This window comes from Macaca thibetana, chromosome 3 (assembly GCF_024542745.1).
Source record: "Macaca thibetana thibetana isolate TM-01 chromosome 3, ASM2454274v1, whole genome shotgun sequence".
Lineage (NCBI taxonomy): Eukaryota > Metazoa > Chordata > Mammalia > Primates > Cercopithecidae > Macaca > Macaca thibetana.
This window is the reverse complement of record NC_065580.1, coordinates 110780965-110807594: the sequence shown is the minus strand read 5'-3', so window position 1 is coordinate 110807594 and position 26630 is coordinate 110780965. Positions and strand designations below refer to the sequence as shown.

The window sequence follows — 26630 nt, the reverse complement described above, 5'->3', positions numbered from 1 at the left end:
GTTTCTGTAGTGAGAAAAACATTTTAAAACTTTGGTTCTATGTTTTAGTCCCAACTATACCACTTATTTCTGTGTGAGTGTAAGCAAGTCTCTTGACCTCAAACCAGTAGGAAAACCACTGTATATAGGGATAATGTTATCTATTGCCCAGAGATACTATAAAAATTCGATGTGATTATAAATGTGAATGCACTTCAAGACCTGCAAAATAGCATGAAACGTGTTAAAATATCACTGATATCCATAGTTTGATAGCACCTTGGTTACTACTGGTATTTAGTTAGTATTGGAAAAAATAACATATTCTTAACATAATTCCAAATGTCAAAAGCATTTTTCTAGGGATAAAATGATGTTGTCAAAATTTTTTACCTTTTACAATATCATTAAGAGATTTTTACCTTTTATTCAATATTCTAGGAATCAGAAGATTCTCCCTAACAGTGGAGTCCAAGGAAGAGGAGCCACCATTTCCTTAACTACAAAACAACTGAGAGAAGAAATGTCTCCCTTTAGTGCCAGTGAAGAGTTTTGCTTCTCTAGAATGACTGTTTATTTTTGATCTTGTGAAATGCATGACACTTGTAACTGATTTGCCTTCTTTCTTTTTGCTTGCTGCTAGAAATCTCAGAACCAAATTTGAGGTCACTTCTGAATGTGCTGGATGACACAGCATGAATTCTATGTCCTCATCTCATTCATAGATACATTTTTTTTTCCTACCCATTTTTTCCTTTCCCCAGATTTTCCTATTGCTCTTTTATCATCTTGAGTAAAGAAGGTTAAACTATGAATAAAAAGCACAATCTCAATGACGAGTCAGGGAAAAGTAAGTTTTGGACTTCCATTTAGAGTCATTCATAGGTCAGCAATCTTTTGTCTCCATGTCTTCCTTCTGCCCTGAACAACCAAGGCATCCTAGACAGTCTTTCTTCATCTGCATACCACTTTAGAGAGCCTTGGGGTCTTCCATGTACAGTCATTACGAAGAAAATGTCTTCAGTAAAATTTTAATGCATGTTGCTTATCATTCTTTGTATTGTAAGCACCAATCCTTAATCTTTGCTGTGGTTTTTGTTCAGAAACATTTCTTGAAAAAAATTTCCCCAGACTCTTAGCCTTCATATTCTAATTTTTAGTATTCCGAACTACCTACAAAGCTGAATATACCTTATCTACATGCAGTACTTACGTAACAACGGTGCTTATTTTGTTTTACATTGCTTCAACCTCTGACCAGAAACTTAGAGGGCAGAATGCCCCGCTCTTACAAAAAATGTGGTGACCACAATGGTAACCTTATGTAATTGAGACCACTTTAGGAAGGAGGAAAGGAGGTATTTTGACTGCAAAGACTGAGTCATAAGCCTTCATTTTTAACTCTGGGTTGTGCAGCTACTTTAAACTTTTTATATTATTTCATTTCTTCCATACCAGGACATTTATTTCCTATTCGTGTGACAATCTTGATGTTTTCATCCTTCAAACTGCTCTCTAACATAATTTCAAAATCCAAGCATTAAACATTATTAATGCTTAGTGGATGAATATGTTCATTACCTTTATTGTAGCGATGATTTCCTATGACAAAATGTTAAATGATATAAAAATAATAATAATTATCGCAGTTATTAATCATAGTAATAAAACTGGACTACCTAAAGCACAGTTTATGGTATAATATTTATGACTTAAGAGCAACACAAATAATAATGTTAATTGCTCACCTACAGATAAATGCAAATGAGGACATAACAGAGTCTAAATAAACCAGGTAAAGGAAACAGTGTTTTATAGCTATCGTGTTCATTATTCTAACAAAAAAAAAAAGGAATACAGAAATTAGATATATGCAATAGGGTACACTGAAATGATTCTTAGTGATTATATAAAACATATATACATTTATTTTCTCAACTTCCTGAAACATCAATTCTCTTGCTCATAATGTAGTTAAATCGTCTAAGATTAGCCTCATGTGACTATGTTTGGACTTATTAAAAAAATTGCTTCAGGAACATTACATTTTCATGATCAGATAGTTTCCTGAAAATATTAAACAAAACTAGAAAACGTATTTAATAGTTATTTGGATTACATTTCATTAAAAATCTTTACGATCTCTGTTAACAGGCCAGCACATCTGAATGTCAAGGAGGACCCTGCACTGAAGGTTTTATAATGCTTTATCTATTCCAAGTTATACAACAGAAAAATGTTCTCAAACAAGCACATGTGACTTTGCCTACATCTGCATTTAAGATTCTAATGCACTTTTTTTTATTCTTCTGTTTAAATTATTAACTATCAACACTAGAATTGAGCATGGTACGTATTCAGAATTATGTTCAAGTAATTAGTGGCTATTTTGTTAATAAAGATGAAGTTTCAATCGTAGACTTGATAATTTTACCCTACAATTTTTAAATATATAAAAAATAGCATTTTTAAAAACTATAATGGTAAGGCAAAATGTTCTCATCAGATTCGGTGGGCAGATTGGACAGCGAACACAGCTTTCCTGAACCTGGAACTCACAGTTCTGCCACACAGCTATAGCAAAAGGGAAAGTTTTCCTTCTCAAAGGGGAATGAACAGGCTCATAGGTGTACAATATGAAACTGCTGAGTATAGAGGAGGCTCCTTTCTCAAAGTTATAGAAAGATCAAGACACACTGATATTATTTAAACCCCTAAATATAGCCATTTCTGAAACCAAAAGCGATATCCAGATTGTTGCAATGGTGTGAATCAACAATTTCAAATTTTTTTCCCTCTTTAATTTACTTTGGATCTTCGTCACTAACAACTGAAAGACTGCCTAATATTTCGGTGTTCATTATTTTTAGGTGGTGTTGTTTAATTTCCTACTGTACTGTCAGATGCCATTCAGTGCATAACTTAGACCTTAAGAATATTTTGTTGTTAACTTGCTTGAAAATAAAATGATCTTGTAGCACATAAGAGAGCTTAAGAAGCTCTCCTTCAAGGAAAATGTATCCATTTCTGTCCCCTACCTAAGCTGAGAAAAACTTTCCCCTTCTCAGCTGCCATAGCAGCACCCACAGGGTAACTAGTGATTGACATGTCTGTAAACTCCCAAGGACCAGGACCAAATCTTTCATCTCTGTATTTCCAGAGCCTAGCCAAGTACTTGACGTGTAGCAAGAATTCAGGAAATGCTTGTTAAATTATTGGGACTCAACACCACACAGCTAACTACTTGCCTGGCCCTACTTGGCTATCTCACATCCAATTGTAAACAGCCCTTCCAAAACTTCCCATTCTCAAACCCCTTGAGACAAACTACCTTGCCTTCCTTTTTTATGATTCACAAATGATTTTGCCTCCTACTTAATTGACAAAATAAACAAGGCATGAATTCATTCTATTTCCTGTCCCTGTATCTACAGACACCAGCAATCCCCGACCCCTTCTCCCTGCCAGTCTCAGAGCATAAGGTATCCCTCTCTCCAACGTTCAGAATGTATACTTTCCCATTTACACCAAGTTCAAGATCTTATTCCATTTGTTATCTTCCTTCTTTCTCTAAAAAAATGAAATGTCTTCCTCCCTCAAAAGCAATTCCGACAAAACCAGAAATTGATGTGTGGGGTCTAATTAAACCAAAAAGCCTCTGTCCACCAAACTAAAACTAACAACAGAGTAACCAGAACCTATATAATGGAAGAAAATATTTGCAAACCATGCATTAGACAAAGGTCTAATATCCAGAATCTATATGAAATTTTAATAACAAGCAAAAAACAACCTCATCAAAAAATGTGCAAAAGTTATGAAGAGACACTTCCCCAAAGAAAATATAAGTGGCCAACAAACATATGCAAAATATTCTCCACATCATTAATCATCAGAGAAATGCCAAATCAAAACCACAATGAGATACCATCTCACACTAGTCAACTGCTATTAATAAAAAGTCAAAAGGCCAGACACAGTGGCTGATATCTGTAATCCCAGAACTTTGGGAGGTCAAGGCGGGTGGATCACCTGAGGTCAGGAGTTTGAGGCCAGCCTGACCAGGATATGGACTCCTATTGTATTCATGTTGCTTCAAAGAACATGATTTCATTCTTTCTTATGGCTGCATAGTATTCCATAGTATATATGTACCACACTTTTAGTCCAACCCTGATTGGCACATAGATTGATTCAGTGTCTTTGCTATTGGGAAAAGGGCTGCAATGAACATGTAGTTGCATGTGTCTTCTTGGATATATACTCACTAATAGGATTGCTGGGCTGAATGGCAGTTCTATGTTCTTTCAGAAATCTCTCAACTCCTTTTCACAGTGGCTGAACCAATTTACTTTCCCATATTCTATGTCAATTAATGAAGGAACAGAAAACCAAATACTGCATGTTCTCCTTATAAGTGGGAGGTAATAATATCTATACATGGACATAAAGACAGCAGCAATAGAAACTGGGGTCTAAGAGCGAGTAGAGAAAGAGGAAAAAGGGTTGACAAACTAACTATTGAGTACCATGCTCAGCACCTGACTGATGGAATCATTTGTAACCCAAACCTCAGTATCACACAGTATGCCTGGGTAACAAACCAGCACATATACCCACGGAATCTAAAAGTTGGAGGAAGAAAAATTTTTTTAAAGTGATATTATATATAAAAATTTATCTCCAAATTATAAAAATTTTGAGATGGACTATGTTTTATTGCATCTTTATATTTAGATAAATGATAATAAAGAGATTATATTTAATTAAATGCAAATTTGTTCTGCCATGAAAATGTTAATCTATAGAGAAGAGTCACTCACCAAACATTAAAAACATTAAAAAATCATATAAATAAATATATTTGAAATCATTTCAGTTTTGGGGAAAATCTCTTTGTGATCACCTGTCACTAATAAGCTATAAATATATGTTAAGACAAATAGAGTAGGCAAAACTTATAGTTGAAAACATTTTATTTCTTGAAAGCATGTTTACCATTATAATGGCATAAGTAATTTTTCAAATTTTACTAAAGGTTATTTGGAAATTACTGGAAACCAGAATGAAAGATAAAGAAATTTTAGGCCAGGCGTAGTGGCTCACACCTGTAATCCCAGCACTTTGGGAGGCCAAGGTGGGTGGATCACCTAAGGTCAGGAGTTCAAGACCAGCCTGGCCAATGTGCTGAAACCCCGTCTCAACTAAAAATACAAAAATCAGCTGGGCACAGCAGCACATGCCTATAAACCTCAGCTACTGGGCACGGCAGCACGTGCCTGTAATTCCAGCTACTTGGGAGGCTGAGGAGGAGAAGAATGATTATTTTCTTCCTGATGGTCCCTCAAGGAGCATAAGGCATGTCTAAATTTTCATTTCTTTCATTTTAATGGTTCCAAACTAAATACTTAAAATGTTTCTGATGCTTTGAGTCACTCGAAGACATCAAACCATTCATTAGCATTGGATCCTTATTTCTGAAGAAGAAATCTCAAAACAATTTTAGCCAACCCCAGATGAACATCGGTATAAGACCAACCTTGCAGTCGGCCTCATCCCTTAGGCTAGTTTCCTTCCCAGGCTTCTGAACAAATGGTTACTCAGAAGGACAAAATGAAAGGCCTGCCTATACATGTGGCAGAAACATATTTTTTAAATGAATAAAAAAATATATTTTAAAATATATTTGTCCCATATTCAATACAAACTTTAAACACACGGCTGTGAAGGTAGATAGGAACTTCTTACTTCTTATAATCTTAAGAGTAAGAGCTATGATTTATTATTATTAATGAATTTTGGAGTAGCATTGTTCTCTACCATAAGGCAATTCCAACTCAAAATTTTCTTCCCATTAATGACTGATACTACAGGTAGAAATAAAAAGCACCATGAAGAGACGAAAAAATCCAATAACTCCTCTATCAGCTAGTTGTTTAAGTGCCCCAAGGCTGTTTCCTCATGTGTAAAATAAACATAACACTAGCTACTTTGCAGAGTTCTTGTGAGGTTTAGATAATGCATGATCTCCCCTAAATTGTACTTTTCAGCCTTTATATCTAGGCACTTTCTCCATGTGCATCTTATGTTCTGTTCAAATCAAACGCCTCGACGTTCTCAAATGGTATCAGCTTCATTCATCCTCTTGGCTTTCAACACGTTCTTCCTCTATTTACTTGGGTAATAGGGACTAATTCATCAAGACTTAAGGAAATCTTCCATGACCACATGAGAATATCAGTCTATTCTCTAGGCTCCAAGATAAACTTATACAAATTTTACTCTTATATTTACTTGTTTATTATTCCAACTCCTTGACACTATATGTTCTTTGAGACCCTAAACTATGCCTTCCATCTCTTCCGTCTCATGTGCACTTAGCACATGCCTAACCCATGATCGAAAAAACAAAAAAAAAATCAATGCTTAAATGAATGCATGACATACACAAAGCAGTGGGCTTATTGTCTGTGATACAGAGGGGATTTAGTTTAGATTAGCTGAATCTAAAATTTAAACCATTAGAGATGGTTTCACTGATCACAATGATATGACTTCATTTGTGTCATTTAAGTTTCAGAACAATAACGGCTAGTGGTCCTGAGATGTGTTTTATAAAGAAAATGAAAAACATCATCAAATGATTCTCACATATGGTCAGCACACTCTGTTAAGAATATTTTGTCTTGTTTGTATTAGGTTAGCTTCAAGGTCTTTCAGCTTACAAATCCCACGAAACATGCATACTGACACACAAGACTCCAATATACCACAAAGCTAAATTGTAAGCATGCTTTTCTCAAGTTTCAATGTGGTCACTGAACTCAATTGGTTAGCAGTAGTATTTGAAGGCTTATATATACTTCCTGCTGTTGGTCAGTATGAATTTTTATTAAAACAATTATATTGTCATAGTCTAAGCTATATATTATGTTTAGAATAACAGTGAAGGCATGGAAAAAATGATTCGAAATAGTCATTTTCTGTAGCTAAAAATTATAGAACAAACTATACTCCACTTGCTATAAGTTATAATTAAAATTGTTCAAAAGGAACAGAAAATAGCAATAAAACAAGAAACAAATCCTAAGAGTGAATTACAGCTCTTCCTGGTATAAAGAAATGCATTACTGAGGTACTTGAGTTAGGGAATTGCGTGACACAGAGAGGCAGACTTCAAGCAGATGACTACATGAGCAGCAAAATGCAGGATAGAATTTAAAGGCAAAAAAATTGGAAAGAGGTGGGCAATTACGTAAAAAATCTTCAGGTACTCACACTCTAGAGCTATGGTCCACACTGGGCTAAATAAGCTGTTTATACTGCTACATTTCCGGCCCTCAAAAAAGTCAACTTTCCTTGTACTTTCGAGCACAGAATGAATAGCTTAGCTGGTGGGTGTAAAGTTTATATTCTACAATTCATTTATTAGGTTGGTGCATGGTAATTGCAGTTTTTAATCATTACTTCCTAAGGCAAAAACCGCAATTACTTTTGCACCAAACTTATAACTTTACTTTTTATCACTGATATGGTTTTCCATACAGGTCTTCTTACAGACGGAAAAAAAATATCCTTTAACTTTACAATTAAAAGGAACATTTTCTTCATTCTCCTCCTTCTTCCCAAGAGGGTGTTCCTGAATGAAAAGGAACATCTAGTTCCTCTGTCCTCTGAGTTCTCGGGACTTTTGCTAAAATGTCCTGTGATTTGCCCAGTCTGCTGGCAATCCTCTCCCGGTAACAGTGATTTGTCTGCCCTGGTTTATTAACGGTACCCACACCTGATGATCATGGAATTGCCATTGTACCTGGTGGTGAGTTCTCTGCATTCTGCATCCTCCACTACTCAGCTCCTTGGTCCACTGGTCCTCACAGAATCTGAACACTGGAGAGGAGGTGGAGAGGAAGCCCTCCACTGTTGACTCTGTGGTGTGCAAGACTCGTTCAAGGTAACCTTAGCCTCTCCCATTAGCCACCCCAATGTCATATTGGACATTTCACTATAAAGAGGGTCTACAACCTGCCCCAGGTTCTGGAATTTGGAACAATCAATTAAACTTTTACTTGTACACTCCTAGTTTCAAGATCTCACCTAATGGTGACCGGATGGAGAAGGAAAAGTGTTCTGCCAAATTTCTTGATATTCTTCCCCTTCAGTGATCTTCCCCAGTACAGGGGAGATTTGCTCATTCCTATGTTGTGGGAATTTCCCATGTGTTCTGTCCTTTGTTCCTCTCTATTTTATTCTACTCCAAGATCCCCACATCGAGTTCTAACTTGTAAGAATACCATAATATACATCTCCTCCTTTTTTCTACCTCAAAAAAGCATGGTTTTTGCAAACAAAAGGTGCTTGCTTGGAGACTACCATCTTGCTATACATGTTTGAAAGATCAAAGCCAAATGATGACTCTATTGTTTATTCTCATCTGGGTCGATCCTGTGCAAGAAGCAATGAATGCTATTGATTTAATGAGTTGGGGGAATCAAGGAACAAGTAGGAACTTGGCATTACCAGGAATCTAGACACATTATTTTAGTATTTCTAAAATGTATACTTGAAATATCCATATCAAATCCAAACATATAGTTCAGAAGAAAAGATTTTCATAAAAGTATATTTTACTTAGGTCATTCTTAAGAGTTTCAATATCATTAACAAATTATCCTTTTTTGGCACAACCTTTCCATTGCTGTTGAGAAAATAAGACAGAAATAAAGATCATAGAGTCTTTCTCCCTAAATCTACTGATCTAAAACAGAATTTTTCATTCTTAATGTGTGGAGAAATTACTATAATAAAGAATGGTTTCTAATAGTAGAAGTGTATCTCTTTAAACCCATGACCAAAATATCACATATTCAATGTTCAAAAAGATGATGGTCTAAAAGTATAATATTTAAGCCATTTCAAGTCAGATCTATTCCCAAAGGCATCCTAAACAGCAATTTACATTGAGGTTGTTGTAATCTTTCCTCTCTAGGGGGAATAACAAGTCAAACTAAGAAGTCTCTAGTCAAAGTAAATAATAAAAGCCACCACTGATTGAGCACCTATTATGTGCCAAGAATTGTTCTAAGGGCATTGGAGGTATGATTTCATTCAATCTTCACTGCAGTCTTTCAAGGTAAGTATAGAAAATGAAGGCACAGAAAGGCTAAGCTGCTTTCTCAACATCACTCCACGCATTAGTACATTCAGAATTTGAACCCAGGCAAACTCATCCTGTTGTACTTATATCTATCCACTATGCTGTACTAGCTCATAGGTAAAGGAACTCCAAGGGCACTGAGTTTAAAATGTAAAAAGAAAAAAACTAGGCACAAAAGCCCCTGCTATCTTTGTAAGGACAAAAGAATCGACTGAGATTCCATATTTAGAGTTGGCATGCGTAATAATTCCCAGAACCATATGTTTCTAATGACCGGATCATTGGGTCTTTCATTTCTGATCATTTGACATTTTTAAGCATGAATCATCTAATGAAAAAATTACAGGGTTTCTTTTGAACACACTGTTTATTTGTCACCAAGAGATCTCAGATATACTTTAAACAAATTTCTTCTATAAAGGAAAGACTACATACCCTCATGAATGGCATAATCCAAAAATAGAAATTATTTAAAACAGCTCTAACACCTTTTCTAAATTTCCTACATTGTGAAATGACAGCAGTGTCTCCCTTTCAACACTGCCTTCTAGTCAATGTAAAAAGAAATAAACCATCCCCACATGCTCATATTTGGTGTTTACTTTTCCATCAGTCATCTAAAATGGGACACAGGAAAAGGGATGTGTCGTCTCTGTTAGAAAGAGAAGAAAAGTGAGGGGAAAAAAATCTAATGCAACAAGAGGGTTGCCAGATTTGGAACTGATTGAAAGAGTTTTGTGTCACCAAACATTTTTCAAAGACCTATCAATCTGCAACTCTTTTTATAAACCAACCTGTAATGAGTGGTGTTTCCACACATTTTCTTCACACAGTTGCTTCTGGGTTTGGCAGTGCCTTTGATTTGAAAAAGAATTTCAAACTTTAGATGATCACACAGAACCCTTTTGGCATCATGGAAAAGAATATTTAGATCATAAAGACTTAAAGGAATGTAAGCTAGAGTTCCAAGTAGTTTAAACTTTCATTACAAAGATACTGAAAGCCACATTGCTGTGCTTACAATAAGTATGTTTATAAGCAATGCCATTTGTAACTCTAATTAAATGAGAACTGAAAAAAAAGTAAGAAAGAAAACTACGCTTAAAAAATTAATATTAAGTGAAAAATTCTACCGTATATCAAATAGCAAGATAGACCCGAACATCATCATAATGTTTTTATTCACATCTTCTGGCATCAAGGGAAAACCACCTTGGAAAACCAACAAATCCTTAAAATAACAGAAAAGGGCCAGCACTAACAGTGGTATACTTAGTACTCTGGGAAAATTCAAAGAAAGTAGAGTAATGAAATTTGTCACCTGCTGACTGGTTTCTGCTGCTTCCAAAAACAAAGAGCACAGCAGACTAGGTTCAGAATGTACAGACAGAAGAGCAGATTCTTAACTGTAAAGTGATTGACTCCATTATAAACAAAAATTTTCCCCCATCCAATCTCTCCCAAACCACTGGTTCTCAACGTTTGATCCCTAAACAGCAGCATCAATGTCATTGGGGAACTTTTAGAGATATACATTCTCAGGCCCCAACCAAGACCAACTGGGTAAGAAACTCTGAGAGTGAGGCCCAATAATCTGTTTTAATAAACCCTAAAGATTATTTTAATGCATACTAAAGTATGAAGTACGTTGCCTTAAATGTCACAACACGATCAATAACAAGTAGAGAAACTGTGAATCCTGATGGTGAAAACAGTTAACAGCTATTGAGGGCTAACTAAGCAAAGCATTCTTCATGGCATATTACTTATATTCTCCTACTTAATCCTTATGGCATGTACTAAGTCAATGCAACTTATTAGTTTGACAGGGCACAATGAAAAGAAATAACAAAGAAAAAACAATGTTATTATGAAAAGAGTGAGTTTCCTGAATGCACATCTATCAACAGCAACAGAGGCAAAAACCCTAGGAGGCCTCAAAAGAGGATTTTTGCATACCTTCAAAGCAACTTTTAACAGTAAAAATCTTCATAAAACTTCTCCTGAAAGACTGACAGGTAACAGTCTAGTATATTCATGAGTCAACTTCTGAATTAGTTCCATTCTTGGGAGCTGGACTGAGTCCAGTGAGGCAGAGGCACTTAATAGCCTTGGAGACAAGACGGATGGCAGATAGTGCAGCCAGATTGTCCCCAAGTCTGACCAGCACATAACGCAAACACCGTCTTCTGCGCCTCTGCTCCCTTATGTAATTAACGGATATTCTTGATGTCAGTGCACAGAAAGCATAAAGGAGTTCAAGATATAAAACATGATTGTGTCTAAGTATTTAAATGACAGCTAAACCAGAAAATCAGTATCAAGCACTTCTTTTTGATCCCTTTATTTAGTTCTATAACTCTATCACCTTTTTTTCAGTAATCCTGGCTTAAAACCTTTATGCTTGTTAAGTATTCGTATTTTCTCTCTCTCTCATCCAAGAAATTACCAGATCCTAAAGTTATTATGTTCAGATTCTTCTAAATGTCACTTTCTTTCCATTCCAACTTCCTTCACACTATCTCAGGCCCTCACCATCTCATCCTAGATCACTGAACAATCTCTTAATCCTTTTCCTTTATACTTCTCATGACACCACTGTCAAATACAGACACTTTCCCCACAATGCTTTCTTGCACAAAACCCATCAATACTTCATTACTGACAGGGTCCAAACTCCTAAGACATAAATATAAACATCTTCACAGCTTGGCTACAACTTTATCTCTGGCTCTTTCCTTATGTGAACCCTACACTCCAATCACAGTTCTATATTCACTATCTTAAAAACATGTCACGAATGTTCGTTCCAGTAACTCTTCTTCATCCTTCTCCAAATCTTTGGACAAACAGTGATTGATGCAAAATGCCAACGTGAGAATAGGCATTAAAGCAGAGAATAAATTAAAGCTTGCTTACTCTCCAGGATTTAATTATAGATCAGTGCCTCTAATTTCATTATTCTGTTATATTGAATTTACAACTGTTAGGACAAAATAATGAAAGTTTAACAGTTTAACAAAGGTCTTTGCTTAACCTATATAGAAGCATTTGAATTAAATACTGAGCTAGTGCTATTCCAGAAGCCAAACATAAACATATTTATGAAGGAAAAAGGCTTCTGCCCCAGAGGCTCACATTGTAGGGGTGAAGTAGACATGCCCCTCCACTCTCTACCACATCATCACCTTGGTCACCCTTCCTGGGACACAGCCACAAATCATTGCTGAAAGAATAGGAATTCCTCTTTGTATTTATGAAACAACCCTCCAACTACCAAAGCTTCCCAATTGAATCCTTCAAATATAACTATTAAAAAACTACAGAAGCCAATAATGTGACAATATCCTACAAATAGAACTAATCCCATAGAATTTCTGAAAGAAACAAAGAAATTTTAAGAGAATTATTATTATTATAATCAATAAAACTGAAGAAATACAGCATTCCCTTAAAAACAATGTTCAGAAAAAAGCAAAGAAGAATAAGAGGAGGAAGAACAGAAAGAACTGGAGGGAGAGAAATAATTAGCATTTCTGGAAATTAAAAGCATTGTGGTCAAATGTTTTTAAAAATAAATACATGAGCAAATTAGCAAGATGGATATGAATAAAGATTCAATTAATGATTTGGAAGATCATAAGAAATCACTTAGGACTAAAGTAGGTCCTAGCAAACACAACATGTCCTAGCAAAAAGACATCAGAAATATAGCATATTTAAAAAACAGGCATTCTTTGCCAACAATCTGATGTCCAGCAAAAAATCTGGAAAATTATTAAAATAAATATGAGTTTACTAAGCCAGTTGGAAACAATGTCAACATATAAAATCAGTAGCTAGCAATCACAAATTAGAAAATGAAACTCTTAAAGATCTCATTTGGAAAACAAATAATACTCATAAACTAAGAACAAGGGTAAAGTAAATGTGCAAAACATATTTTTTAACTGCCAACCTAACCATGGACATAAGAAGACTTAAATCCTAGAGAAATACCATGCTACTATCGAAAGATTCAATATTATGAAACTATAAATTTGCCCCCAAATTGGTCTATGAATTAGATGAAATCCTCTCATTTAATTCTAAAATCTACATACAATAGATCCATGAAATCAGCAAGAACATTTGTTTTAAAAGAAAAAAAATTAAGAGAAAATTTGGCCTACTACTGTACTATGTAGCCACAGTAGTTAAAAACTAGCAAGAAGGCCGGGCGCAGTGGCTCAAGCCTGTAATTCCAGCACTTTGGGAGGCCGAGACGGGCGGATCACGAGGTCAGGAGATCGAGACCATCCTGGCTAACACGGTGAAACCCCGTCTCTACTAAAAAAATACAAAAAATTAGCCGGGCGCGGTGGTGGGCGCCTGTACTCCCAGCTACTCGGGAGGCTGAGGCAGGGGAATGGCGTAAACCCAGGAGGCGGAGCCTGCAGTGAGCTGAGATCCGGCCACTGCACTCCAGCCTGGGCGACAGAGCAAGACTCCGTCTCAAAAAAAAAAAATTTAAAAAAAAAAAAAAAACCAGCAGGAAATTAATCCAGGAATATATAGACTAGGCAGTAAACAGATTAAAAAGTCCAGCAAACAATCCATGCATACATGGGATTTATCTTGATAATGATTTTCTCCTTTACTAGGATTCTCAGAGCTCCTTTTCAACTAGGCCATAAGCCAAGGAATGTGGGCAGTTTTTAGAAGCTGGAAAAGGCAAAGAAGTAGATCGTCCCCTAGAACCTTCAATGGGACCTTAACATTGTCAACACCATGATTTTAGCCCAGTGAGACCTATTTTAGACTTTAGATATCCAGAACTAGAATAAATTTGTGTTAGTTTAAGGCACTATGTGGAAGTTTTTTCTAGCAATCATAGAAAACTAATACAATCACACACTCATCAGGTTATAAAAATACTAAGATATCCTCTGCTTTTGACATCACAGTCTCCTCCATGGAGAAAACAGGTACATTTGTATATCAAAATTCTTAAGATAGGTATTAAATGTCAAGCCATAAGACTTTCTAATTATTTGAATTATACATAATTTCATTATATCTGCTGATAGTCTGACTTCATAAATCTTTAGATATCATAAATGCCTGCATGTTAGATAAAATTTATTTGGGGGATTTTGATATAAGAAATAATAATACCCACTAATATCCAATAATATCATATAAGAAAGAATAATATCCACCAATATTATTGGTTGAAAGGGACTTACCTCTTTCCCTAAATATCTCAGTCTTTGCTATAAGGACTTTCTTCATGGCTTTCTTAATTCCATTGACACTATTGTAAAATTATTTGCTAATAAAATAGGAATCAAAAGGGATAATCACTTACTATATTTTGTCAGCTTCATTCAATAATCTGGCAAACATTAATTACATATTATTAAGCTTTTATGCATAAAATGTATTTTTGTAACAGACTGAATTCTAAAATTTTTAGAAAGTTAGCAAAATGTTTGTCAGTTGAAATTTCTTATGAGCTTCACCTATAATAGCAGTGTGAAGACTTCAACAAGAGAGGTCAACAATAACTTGTTAATATGCACATGGGACAAACATTTTGTATTACATCTGCAATTTTTGGTTTATTCGTATAGCAACTGCAAACAGGTCTACTCAACTGTTAAAACTAAGAGGAAAAAGAAGAACTCAGTCTAGTTACTGCCTGGATGGAAAATCTAAAATATTTATGAGATGTTTTCCTTTGTTGTACATTACATATTTCCTACAGAAGTTTTTCTCCAAATTAACATTTTTTTCTTGCACATTCAGTATCAGGATGGGTTGAGGGAGGAGACAGAAATCACACCATTTCTCCTTTCAGGGATAGTGTGATAGAAAGATTAATTTAGTAAAAACATTAAGTTGTTAACTAGGTAACTGTAAGGATAAAAAGAGAACTCTAAGATATAACAATGGTAGCAACTAGTTTAAGTAGTTATCACCCCTGTGGCAGGTTATTAAACAATGGAAAACATTAAAATTAATAACTTAGAAACTTAGAGAAAGGGCTTTTGAAGTTAAAACTCAGACCTCTCTAAGGAGGACAGGCTGCCCAGTTAGAGTTGGTTTCTCTGAGACAGTACATTTTGAAATTAATTTGCAAGTGTTAGAGAAACTACAAGTTTGAATTAGCTGCTGGTACATGAAAGAACTGCAGCTGCCAAAGTAAACAAGTGTTACTAGGGTGACGACTATTGGAACCATAGACAAAATGAAGTCCATGAGCAGAAAGCAGAAAAACAGAAAAGGGAAAGTCTTTTCATCCGCTTCCTACCTTGTCAATTCCCTCTAATGTCTCTTCTGTGTAAAATTCAAACAGGAAGTCAGGTTGCAAAGCAGAAATGTGGTTTATAGAATTCCAGGTCCAACATCACAAAACAGAATATAGAAGGGTAAATATCCTGCTGAGAAACAACTTAGTAGTTGATATAGCTTTGGTGAACTTACATCTAAATATATTATTTCATACAATAACAACACCACCAATCTCTGTTTCCACTTAACAAAGATGCAACTATTATTAGTGCAAATGCAGACACTCTCTCTTCAAAGCGAGTAGACACGAAATCCCAACAATCATAGTATTCATTCCTATACTACATTATTCCCCAATTTCAGACACAGTCTCATTTGAATTTTCTTACCTAGCACTACATGAAAAATTAATCTCTAAAAAAACTAAAATAAGAAAAAAAAGAAGAGATATAAAAGAATAAAATATGCACAGCTGCTACAGTCTTTATTTATGCAACTGTTCATGAGGCTGTCACTACTGTTTATAACTTCCTTCTTTCACTATTCCCTGTTTCTCCTAACATCAGCCAAGACTTCACTGGTCAGTAACCTATGCCTTCTTTCTTGAAATGTCTGAATTCTTACTACCATCTAAATGGAAGTACCAAGAGACTTCCAAGAGAATGCCCTACCTCCCTTGTGTAGCCCAATTTTCCATTAGGAAAGGAAAATTACAATCATGTCGGAAGGTGAAGGCAGAGCCAGCACTTCACATGGCTGGAGCAGGAGCAAGAAAGATAGGCAGGGAAAGTACTGTACTACACGCTTAAAAAATAAAACAAAAAAAAAAATAAAACAAAAAACACATCTTCTAAGAACTCACTCACTATCATGAGAACAGCACCGTTGTAGCATTCTGTGGGCTCCTCTGAAGGTAGAAGTTTCCCTTAAAATATAATAACTAATACATTAACAAAGTTCTTTTATATCCATTATTTCACTAGATGTTAAGATAGCCTTGGGAGACAGATGTTTGCACCACTTCATAAACCATGAAGCTGAGCTTCACAGGGGCAGACTTTCTCTAGATTACAGTACTAAAAGCCAGATTTTCTGACCGAAATTCTTAGAAACCAAAAAAACCCCTCCAAAGTTTAATAGACACTAGAATTTATTTAACCTGTCCCATCTTTAGCTTTTCTAATTATATTCAATGCTACTTGTTGAAAAACTAGCAAAATTCTAGTATTGTAAGGATACCATGTGTCCTTTTAGTGTTTTGTTTTTATTCCATATGTCTTAAGAAACTTGGTATTAGTATATCCTAAATATGAATTGACTGTCAACTCTTAAGTCAGAGTTTTCTTTCTGTCTGTAATAAGTAAAGCCAGTTCCCCATTGTCTATTTCCATAGTCTTTCAAACTTTGAATTTAGAAGCTATCCACCTTCTTTTTAAAATAGTCCAAATTCCAAAGCATAATATGGTATAACAGAACCACATACTATTGGTAACTCTATCATTTACTCAGTATCTGGAATAAATGAGCAGTTGAAATGAGTGCTTCAACAAATTTGGAGTCTGTTGGACACCTTTCTAAATTATCTATTTATTACCTATCTGAATTATCCTAATTCTCCATCAGAGTTTCACACTGAATCTGTCTTTGCAATATAGGTTTCTCCTACTGGAAGGAAAAGTAATTTTTATTAATTTCTAACTTAATATAAGATTTCTTTGTTTGTAACTATGAGCTAATGTATCAACAGCTTGTCGTATCTTTTATAAATTGGACCATTAAAAATATTTATTATACTTTCTATTCTCCTGGCAATTTATTTCAGAGATTTAATTCAGACATATAATGTCAAAATTTTCTCAATCCTTTCTCTTCTTGGCTCTAAGAATTTTCTGTGTCTACTGAACATACAGCATTTTGTGCCATCTCTTATGCAGTGTTGTTTCACTGAATATTTTATTTATTAAAATTACTTATTTAGAAATAATTGCAGACATACAGAAGAGTTGAAAAAATACTACAAAGGGTTCCTATGTACTCTAGCTAGCTTCCCCTAACGCAAGCATCTCACATAACCATGGTACAACTGCCAAAACCAAGAATCTCATATTGGCAAAATTCTATTAACTAAACTAAAGACTTTGTTCAGAACCTTGTTTCACTAATGTCCTTATCCTGTACCAGGATCTAACTCAGGGTCACACTTAGAATTTAGTTGCCTTGTCTTCTTCATTCTAGGACAGTTACTCAGTCTTTCCTTGTCATTCATGGAGATGGCATTTGTGACCAGATATTTCATGGAATGCACTTCAATTTGTGTTTGTCCGATGTTCTCTCACTATTAGATTGAGGTTATGGACTTTTGGAGATACTATTGCAAAAGTGGTGTGCCCTTCTTCTGCAAATTATATCCAGGAATACATGATATTGGTGTCTAAGTTACCAAGCACAAAGAGTTAAGGTGCATTTGTTAACTGGAAAACTTTTATAAAGAAAACATATTATATTCCCTTATTCCCTAATTTATTTATTTAAGCATTTATTGTATCATGAATATTTATTTTATTCTTTGAGTTGTCACTCAAAGAATTCTGGTCTATTTATTGGTATTTGGATTATCTTTTGTGAAGTTTGTTCTAACTTTAGCCATTGGGAGTTCTTTTTGGTTAGATCCTATATCTTTTTTACTTTTCTGGCACCACTAGACTTTCAGACATATTTTAGATGGTTTCCTGTACCCGCCCTGGAATCAACCACTACTCCAAGAAGCTCTGATACTTTTAAATGGGAAAAGATGTTTGGAAAGCAAGATCTGGGAGCTAAATAAGTTCCTGACATCTGGGATACAACTGCTTCTAGAACATCATATATATGAATACTAATTAATGCATGCATACATAACTATATTCATTTCTGCATCTAAGTATCTGTTTGCATTTTAAAAACAACACCTGAGTTGACATTGGTTCATTCTATTACTCCCACTTGGTTTATTAACGACATCTTTCTACAACATAAGTAATCTGGCTTTCATTATCTAAAATATATTTGCTTATGTGTTCAAACCTAGTATACAGATAAAATAGTTTCATAATTGTTAGCCCATGCCCATTTGAAAAACAAATTTACCAGTTGGAAGACATTGTTTAGATGTAGTCATCATTGTGCTTGGCCTTAAAGGCTCTCCTCAAAATAACTGGTTTCAAGGCTACTTCAATCAGCTCTTTTCTTCCCTACCCATTTCAGTGGGGTCATTCATTTGTCACATTCTGGATTCCATCTTGGGTTCTCTTGATATCCCGGTTGATTTTTTCTTCATATACATATACTATTTATACTGTAGGCTTGAATGAATTTTGATAAATGCATAAAGTTCTGCGTGCACCACCACAGTACCATATAGAAGAGTTCAATCTCCTGCCAAATTCTCTTGTGCTACCCTTCTGTAATCACCGCCTACCTCCATTCTCAAGCATCAGCAACCACTATTCTGTTTTCTGACTCTATAGTTTTTCCTTTCAGATAATGGTGTACTAATGGAATTATATAATATGCATCTGTTTGTGGCTGGCTTCTTTCATACAGCAATATAGATTTAAGATCTACCAGGATAGGTAGAAGGGGTGGCAACTTCCAGACAACAGCATGAGGACTTTCATGGACCAACTACTCTACAGCAAATCAACCATAGGTGGTGAAAATCATTATTAAAAACAACATGTAACACTTCTATAAATCATCCTCAGAGCATACAGCAAAGAAAGAAATACTTAGAGAAGTAAAATCTGCTAAATTTCAATAAGAACATCGATACTAGGCCCAAATGTCAAACTTAACAGATAAAATCTTCAAAACAGTCATTATAAATATGTTCAGACAACTAAAGGAAACCAATATCCTTTTATGATAAAAACACTCAACAACTCAAAATACAGAGGAACCTTCTAATCCTGATAAAAGGTACCCATGAAAAGAACACAGTAAACTTTATTCTTAATGGTGAAAGATTGAATGCTTTGTTTCTTAAATCAGAAACAAGACAAGGATATTTGCTTTCACCACTGCTATTTAACATTCTACTAGAGGTCCTATCCAGGGAGATCGAGAAAGAAAAATACAATGAAAGAAAAGGGAAAGAAAAGAAAAGAAAAAAAGACAAGAAAAGAAAGGCATCCAGATTGGATAGGAAGATAACGTGATCTTGCGTTTTAAAAATCCGAAGGAATTCACATCAAAAAAAAAAAAAAATGCTACAGGAACTAATAAGTGAGTTTAGCATGATAGAAAGATACAAGATTAAAATACAAAATTAATTTAATTTATATGTAACAGCAATTAAAATAAAAAATTCAAAAGTGAAATTAAGAAATAAATTTCATTTACAATAGTATCAAAAAGAAAAAAAATTACTCAGGTATAAATTTAACTAAAGAAGTGAAAGACTTACTCACTAAAAATTGCAAAACATTTTTGGAAGCAATTAAAGAAGACATAAATAAATGGAAAATTATATCACCTTCATCAATCAGAAGACTTAATTAATATTGACAAGACATCAGTATGAACTAAAATTGCAGATTCAATACAATTCCTAACAAGATCCCAACTGGATTCTTACAAGAAATTTCCAAGGTATTCCTAAAATTCATGTGGAAATGGAAGGGGCCTAGAAAAAACAAAACAATCTTGAAAAAGAAGAACAAAAATTTGAAATGATACTTCTTCATTTCAAAATTTAACAACAGAGCTACAGTAATCAAGACAGAGTGGTATGGGCAAAAGGATAGATATATAAATTAATGAAACAAAATACACCCTCACATTTATAATGAACTGATTTTCAACAAGGGTCCAGAACAATTCAATGGGGAAAGAGCAGTCTTTGTAATAACTGGTGCTGTGCCAAGCGGTTACTCACATGCAAAAGAATGAAATTAGACTCTTACCTCATACCCTATACAAAAAATGACTCAAAATGGACTAGAAACTTGAATGTAAATGGTAAAACCATTAAATTATTAGAATAAAACATATTCCTAAATCTTCATGTCTTCAAATTAGGTAATAGTTTCTGGGATATGATACCAAAAGCACAAGTAATAATGTTTTTAAAAATGGGTAATTAGTGCTTCATCAAAACTAAAAACTTTTGTATGTCAAAGAATACAATCAAGAAAATGAAAAGAAAACCTACAGAATGGAAGAGAATATTTTCAAGACATATATTTGATTAGGAACTTTTCCAGATGCTCTCAAGAACTTTTATAACTCAATAATAATAGACAAATAACCAAATTTTTAAAAGGACAAAAGATTTGAATATACTTTTTTTCAAAGCAGACAAAGAGCCAATAATATCTTAAAAGATTTTCAACATTATTGTCATTAGTGTAATGCAAATAAAAACTACAATGAGATACAACTTCATGTACACCAGTATAGGAAGGAAGGAAGGAAGGAAGGAAGGAAGGAAGGAAGGAAGGAAGGAAGGAAGGAAGGAAGGAAGGAAGGAAGGAAGGAAGGAAGGAGAGAGGGATGAAAAAAATAAAGAAGTGTTGGTAAAGATACGGAGAAATTCATAGCCTCACACATTGCTGGTGGATTTGGAAAATGGCGCCGCCACATTGGAAAATATTTCAGCCATTGTTTAAAATGTTCAACATAGAGTTATCATATGACCCTGCAATTCCACTCTTAGGTACATACTCAGAAGACTGGAAAACCATATGCCCATATAAAAGACTACATGAATTTACATAGACATACTATTCATAGTAGCCCTAATTTGGATACAATACAAATGCCTATAACAGATAAATGGCTGAGTAAAATGTGGTATAACCACACAACAGAATATTATTCAGCCATATAAAGGAATGAAGTACTGATACATACTACAACATGGAAGAACACTGAAAACATTGTTCTAAGTCAAAGAAGACACTCATAAAAGTACACGTTTTCAATAACTGTTTATATAAAATGTTCAGAAGAGGCAGATTCATAAAAACAAAAAGTCGATTAGGTTACTAGGGATGAGGGGAGGGAAGAAGGGTGTGACTGTCAATGGTGTTCTTTTAACAGTTATGAAAATGTCCTGAAATTAGATGGTGGTGATGGTTACACAATTTTGTGAATGTGCTAAAATCCGTGGATTATATACTTTAATAAAAAGGTAATTTTACAGTATGTGAATATCCCAATAAAGCTGTTTTTGTAAAAAGGTCACATAGTGTATGATTCCATTCATACAACATCCTTGAATTGATAAAATTATAAAGCTGGAAGACAAATTAATGATGGCCATGGATCAGGAATGAGGGCGGGTGTGGGTGTGACTCTCAAGGGGTAGCATGAAGGAGATCTTTGAGCTGATGGAACAGCTCCGTGTTTTGATGGTGGTCATGGTTACAAAAATCTACACATGTATTAAAATGACATACAACTCTATATATACACACATTGCAACTATGTCAGATTCCTGTTTTGCTGTTATACTATAATTATATAACATGTAATTACTGAGGGAAACCAAGTGAGGAGTCCACGAGACCTCTCTAACCACCTTCAGGATATTCTGTGAATCAAATTATTTCATATTTAAAAATAAAAACATGTTTTTAAAAATAACTTCCATGGTCTTTAAATCTCATCTTTATCATCAATATCCTGATTATTAATTTGGCTCCCCATGAGTTCCTTAATACCTGAAAAGTATGCCCTGGCAAATAGATATCACGTGTCGCTGGCTTTGAAGCAAATCTCTCATTGCAAAAACATACCTTGCCTTTTTTTTTTTTTTTTTTGAGACAGAGTTTCACTCTCGTTGCCCAGGCCGCAGTACAATGGCGCAATCTTGGCTCACTGCAACCTCCACCTCGCGGGTTCAAGCCATTCTCCTGCCTCAGCCTCCAAAGTAGCCAAGACTATAGGCATGTGCCACCACACATGCCTAATTTTTTGTATTTTTAATAGAGATGGGATTTCACCATGTTGGTCAGGTTGGTCTCGAACTCCTGACCTCAGGTGATCCACCCTCCTTGGCCTCACAAAGTGCTGGGATTATAGGCATGAGCTCCTGTGCCTGGCCTTAGCTTGGCATTTTTGTTAACAAATCTTGCATTTTTCTGTAAAAGAATAAGTTAAATTGTGATTCTTTATCCCTGGTGCTTAGCATATTGCCTTGCATAGCTGGCACTCACGAAATATTTGATAATAAATGAAGTCTGAATCTTCAGGTCTCAGAAAACAAACTGAGCTGTGGTGACTCTACATCAGGCCTGTGAAGCTCAGCCTAAAGGAAACATCAATGTCAATTTAAGGCATCTTCTTTTCTATGCATAAGTTTCTGAGTCGCTGAAAAAAAAAAAAGTCCATATTTAATTGTACTTGTACTAAAGTTTGTATAAAAATACTTCCCTGATGCCGGGTGCGGTGGCTCACACCTATAATCCTAGCACTTTGGGAGGCCAAGGCAGGCGGATCACGAGGTCAGGAGATGGAAACCAGCCTGGCTAACACGGTGAAACCCCGCCTCTACTAAAAATACAAAAAAATTACCTGGACGTGGCGGCAGGTTCCTGTAGCCCCAGCTACTCGGGAGGCTGAGGCAGAAGAATGGTGTAAACCCGGGAGACAGAGCTTGCAGTGAGCCGAGATCACGCCACTGCACTTCAGCCTGGGCAACAGAGCGAGCTCTGTCTCAAAAAAAAAAAAAACTTCCCTGAGCTTAAAGATCACACAGTCAGCACTATCTCTAGGAGAATCCTCTAATTTAAATAAGTCCTAATTATAACTCATAAATATTTTCAGGAGGAAGGTCACTTTTTCAAAGCCATGACATCACTGAGTGCCTGTGTAAGGGGATGGTAGAGTATAAAAAAGCATCTTATCTTACTGTGTTTGCTCCTGTACAAGAGTATCCCTGAGGTTAGGTCCTGGCTTCTCCCTACTTTAATGACAATTTGAGAATAAGTGAAATGGAGCTCTCAGGAAATAGGAACTGAATCTTATCCCAGAAAAGCTCTTTAAAACAAATTTTATGATCCCAAATGGCCAAAAACAGAGCTTAGAGCAGGTTACCTTAGCCCAGTTGTAGTTCAATATAGTTCCCCAAAATGCCCACACACATCCATATACTGAAGTAGCTGATTTCTGGCAACCTGAAGCACAGTATAGCTTTTACAGTGCTCATTCATTGGTCATCCATACCTTGATTATTATCAGAATTTGAGTTTATCTGAAGCTGAGGCCCAGAGTTCTGACTAACAGGGTATAAAACAAAGGTTGATCAGTTATGGTGGGCAAGATCCCAAAAAAATCACACGATGTATGATTTTTGGTAGGTTGTGTTAAATGTGGCTTGGACCCGAAGACTTCTTCTAAACTAAAGCTCTACCATGGGACTGATCTCCCCTACATTTGTCAACTGTAGATGTACACAGGCGTATCTACATCCTGGATCATGTTGGGCTCCATTGCCCAGAAGGATATTGGTACTCAGGATCAGCAGAATCCTCTCCTGCTGGTATAAGTCCATCTGCTCCACTTCCAGTAGCTGGCATCATAGTATATGGTGCTACAATTTGAATATAGATCAAACTCCCCAACATGGCATACAGGCATTCCCAAACTGACTCTTATATTCCCCATTTTCATCTCACCATCTCTCATGTGCACTCTATGCTCTGGCCATGCACACTACCTGAGTTTCTCATATTTCCGCAGCAGTTTCACACTTACCATTTATATGCCAGTTATTACTTCTGCCTGAAGTACCTACCCCTTCACCACATTTTCCAGCAAACATCTTACCATCTTAAAAAAAAAAAAAAAATTCCTTCATTTTAAAGTTCTTTATGCCTGTACTATCTAACTGGTATATTAAATAAATGAAGCATAAATCATTGAACTAAATAAATATTTACAGAAAACTGAGGCATATAGAAGTTGAGTAATGCCCAAAGTCACCCACTGAGTAAGTGACAGAGCCCAAAGAAAAAGCCAGGTCTGTCTAACTGTGAAAAACATGTACACAGCCACAGCACTCTATGTAAAATATTCTATGGTTCTAGAATGGAATCCTTGCAGAATCTTTTAAAAATTCAGATATCCGTAACTCCATCTTAAACTTGTGTTTCCTCTTGCTGGAGCTCTGTGATCTGTGTATTGGGAAAGTTCCCCAGGTGACTCTGAGGCACAATGTATTTGAGAACCACCACCTCATGATATAGAAGGTCTTAGAACAACTATTGACACTTCAGTGTACCACTAGGAATTGGATAGCATCTGAAACCAATTTTGGTGATATACCATTTTTCAAAAAAGTTAAATGAGACATGTCTATTTTGCAAAACTGAGAATCTGTAGAGAAGTACTTCCAGGAGTAACTGCATTCTGGTAACATTTAATTACATTTTGTAAATTAGCAAAAATCTGTTTTGTAAAGAAAAATGAATTTAAATTATCTTTCATTTAAATTCTTGACAAGGGATCAACTACAATTGTGTGGAGAATAGATTTGATTTGAACATTTGATTGAGTGTGTAGCTGTCTTAGTGGTCCTCAGGCATCAAAAATAAAATCTCAAGTATGATGAAGAAATATTAATAATATTTCAGGCTTTATACTACTCACTCTTTCATGTTTTTGGAACAACAAAAGGAGGATTATTGTAATCAATAAGTGTGAAATGAGACAAAAATGAAAACCATGGCATATATAGGGCTCCCCCTTTGCCACTATACGCTTTAACATTTTCAAAAAATTCAAGGCTCTTTGTCTTTGCATTTATGTAATGCAAGATATTTGAAACGAAATTTGTTTTGTGTTATTTTTGCTTTTTATTTAAAATAAATTTAGACTCGCAAAAAAGTTGCAAAATGAAGTTTTCACACACTCCCATCTCAACTTCTACTATTAACATCTTACCTAATCATGGTAAAATTATCAAAATCAAAGAATTAAAATGGATACAGGGCTCTTAACTAATCTACAGACTTTGTTTGAATTTTGGCAAGTGGCCTAATAATGTTCGTTTCTCTGGATTAGGAGGCAATCTAGGATTCCACACGGCATTCAAGTGTCATGTCATTTAGCCTTCTCCAACCTGAAACTGTTCCTCAGGCTTTGTCTTCCATAACCTTGATGCTTCTGAAGAATACTGGTTAGCTTAGGGACAATGGTCCCTATGTTTGAGTTGGCCAGACGTTTTCCCACAATTATATTGAAGTCATGCATTTCGGGCAAGAAATTAAGGTTATACATGATACCAAGGGGTACATGATGTAGAAGTTTGCTCTTGGGATGTGTGATGACTTGGTTAAGCTGATGTCTATAAGATTCCTCCACGGTAAGGTTATTACTTTTTCCTTTTTAATGATGATGATGGAAATATACTATGTCTAACTGTGAAAACTATGTATGCAGCAACAGCACTCTATCTAAAATATTCTGTAGTTCTAGAATGAAATCCTTGCAGAATCTTTTAAAAATTCAGATATCCCTAACTCCATCCTAAACCTGTGTTTGCTCTTCCTGGAGCTCTGGGATCTGTATATTGGAAAAGTTTCCCAGGTGACTCTGAGGCATCCACCAATGGTCCTTTTTCCCACAACAATTATTACTGGGGTGTTTACCTAAGGGTAATTTTCTATTTCTCTTCTGTCTTCTAAGTTTATTAATCGAAATTCTACATTTCACATTTATTTATTTATTTATTCAACCAATGACTTATTTTTGTATGACCTCATGAATACTTATTTTATTCTGAAAAGTATAATCCATTCATATAATTTTGTAACAAAAATTGTCCCAAAGTGGTTGTTGAAAACTCTTAACGTTGCCTCTTTGTATTTCTGCCATGTTCCTATCATTTTGTGAAAACTTCCTTACTTAATAGAACCACAAGATGTTCCAGCATTATATTATATTTGAGGTAAAGTATGGGACAGATTATTTAGTACTACTCAGATACCAAAAAACAAGATTTCTTTTTCCTCACTCACCCCAACTACTGCAGACTCTGATACTTTATCTCTCTTTCTGAAAAATCTGGTTTCCCTCACACTCCAAAATACTGTGTTTACCAGAGAACACTGAATAAGTGCTAGGTAACTTATCAAATGCCTTACATAGAAAAATGATATTTAAGGAAAGGAGTTTAAGAACAAGCTAACCATTCATTCCTCTATATCAGATTTTCTCTCTGTCTTTTCAACAAAAT

General features: G+C 35.2%; 2 protein-coding genes across 11 annotated transcripts in view; one reads left to right on the top strand and one right to left on the bottom strand.

Moving 5' to 3' along the window:
- MPLKIP (M-phase specific PLK1 interacting protein) overlaps positions 1-26630 on the top strand; it is an 811813-nt gene that overhangs the window by 383878 nt on the left and 401305 nt on the right. Inside the window, exon 1 of one of the 4 annotated variants that reach the window (XM_050783339.1) lies at positions 8462-8465. The exons of the other annotated variants lie outside the window; for them this stretch is intronic. The gene's annotated coding sequence lies outside the window, so the exon portion shown is untranslated. Of the gene's footprint in view, positions 1-8461; positions 8466-26630 lie in introns of those variants that run through there. 4 annotated transcript variants of the gene reach the window in all.
- SUGCT (succinyl-CoA:glutarate-CoA transferase) overlaps positions 1-26630 on the bottom strand; it is a 772786-nt gene that overhangs the window by 346864 nt on the left and 399292 nt on the right. The gene's annotated exons all lie outside the window — the stretch shown is intronic.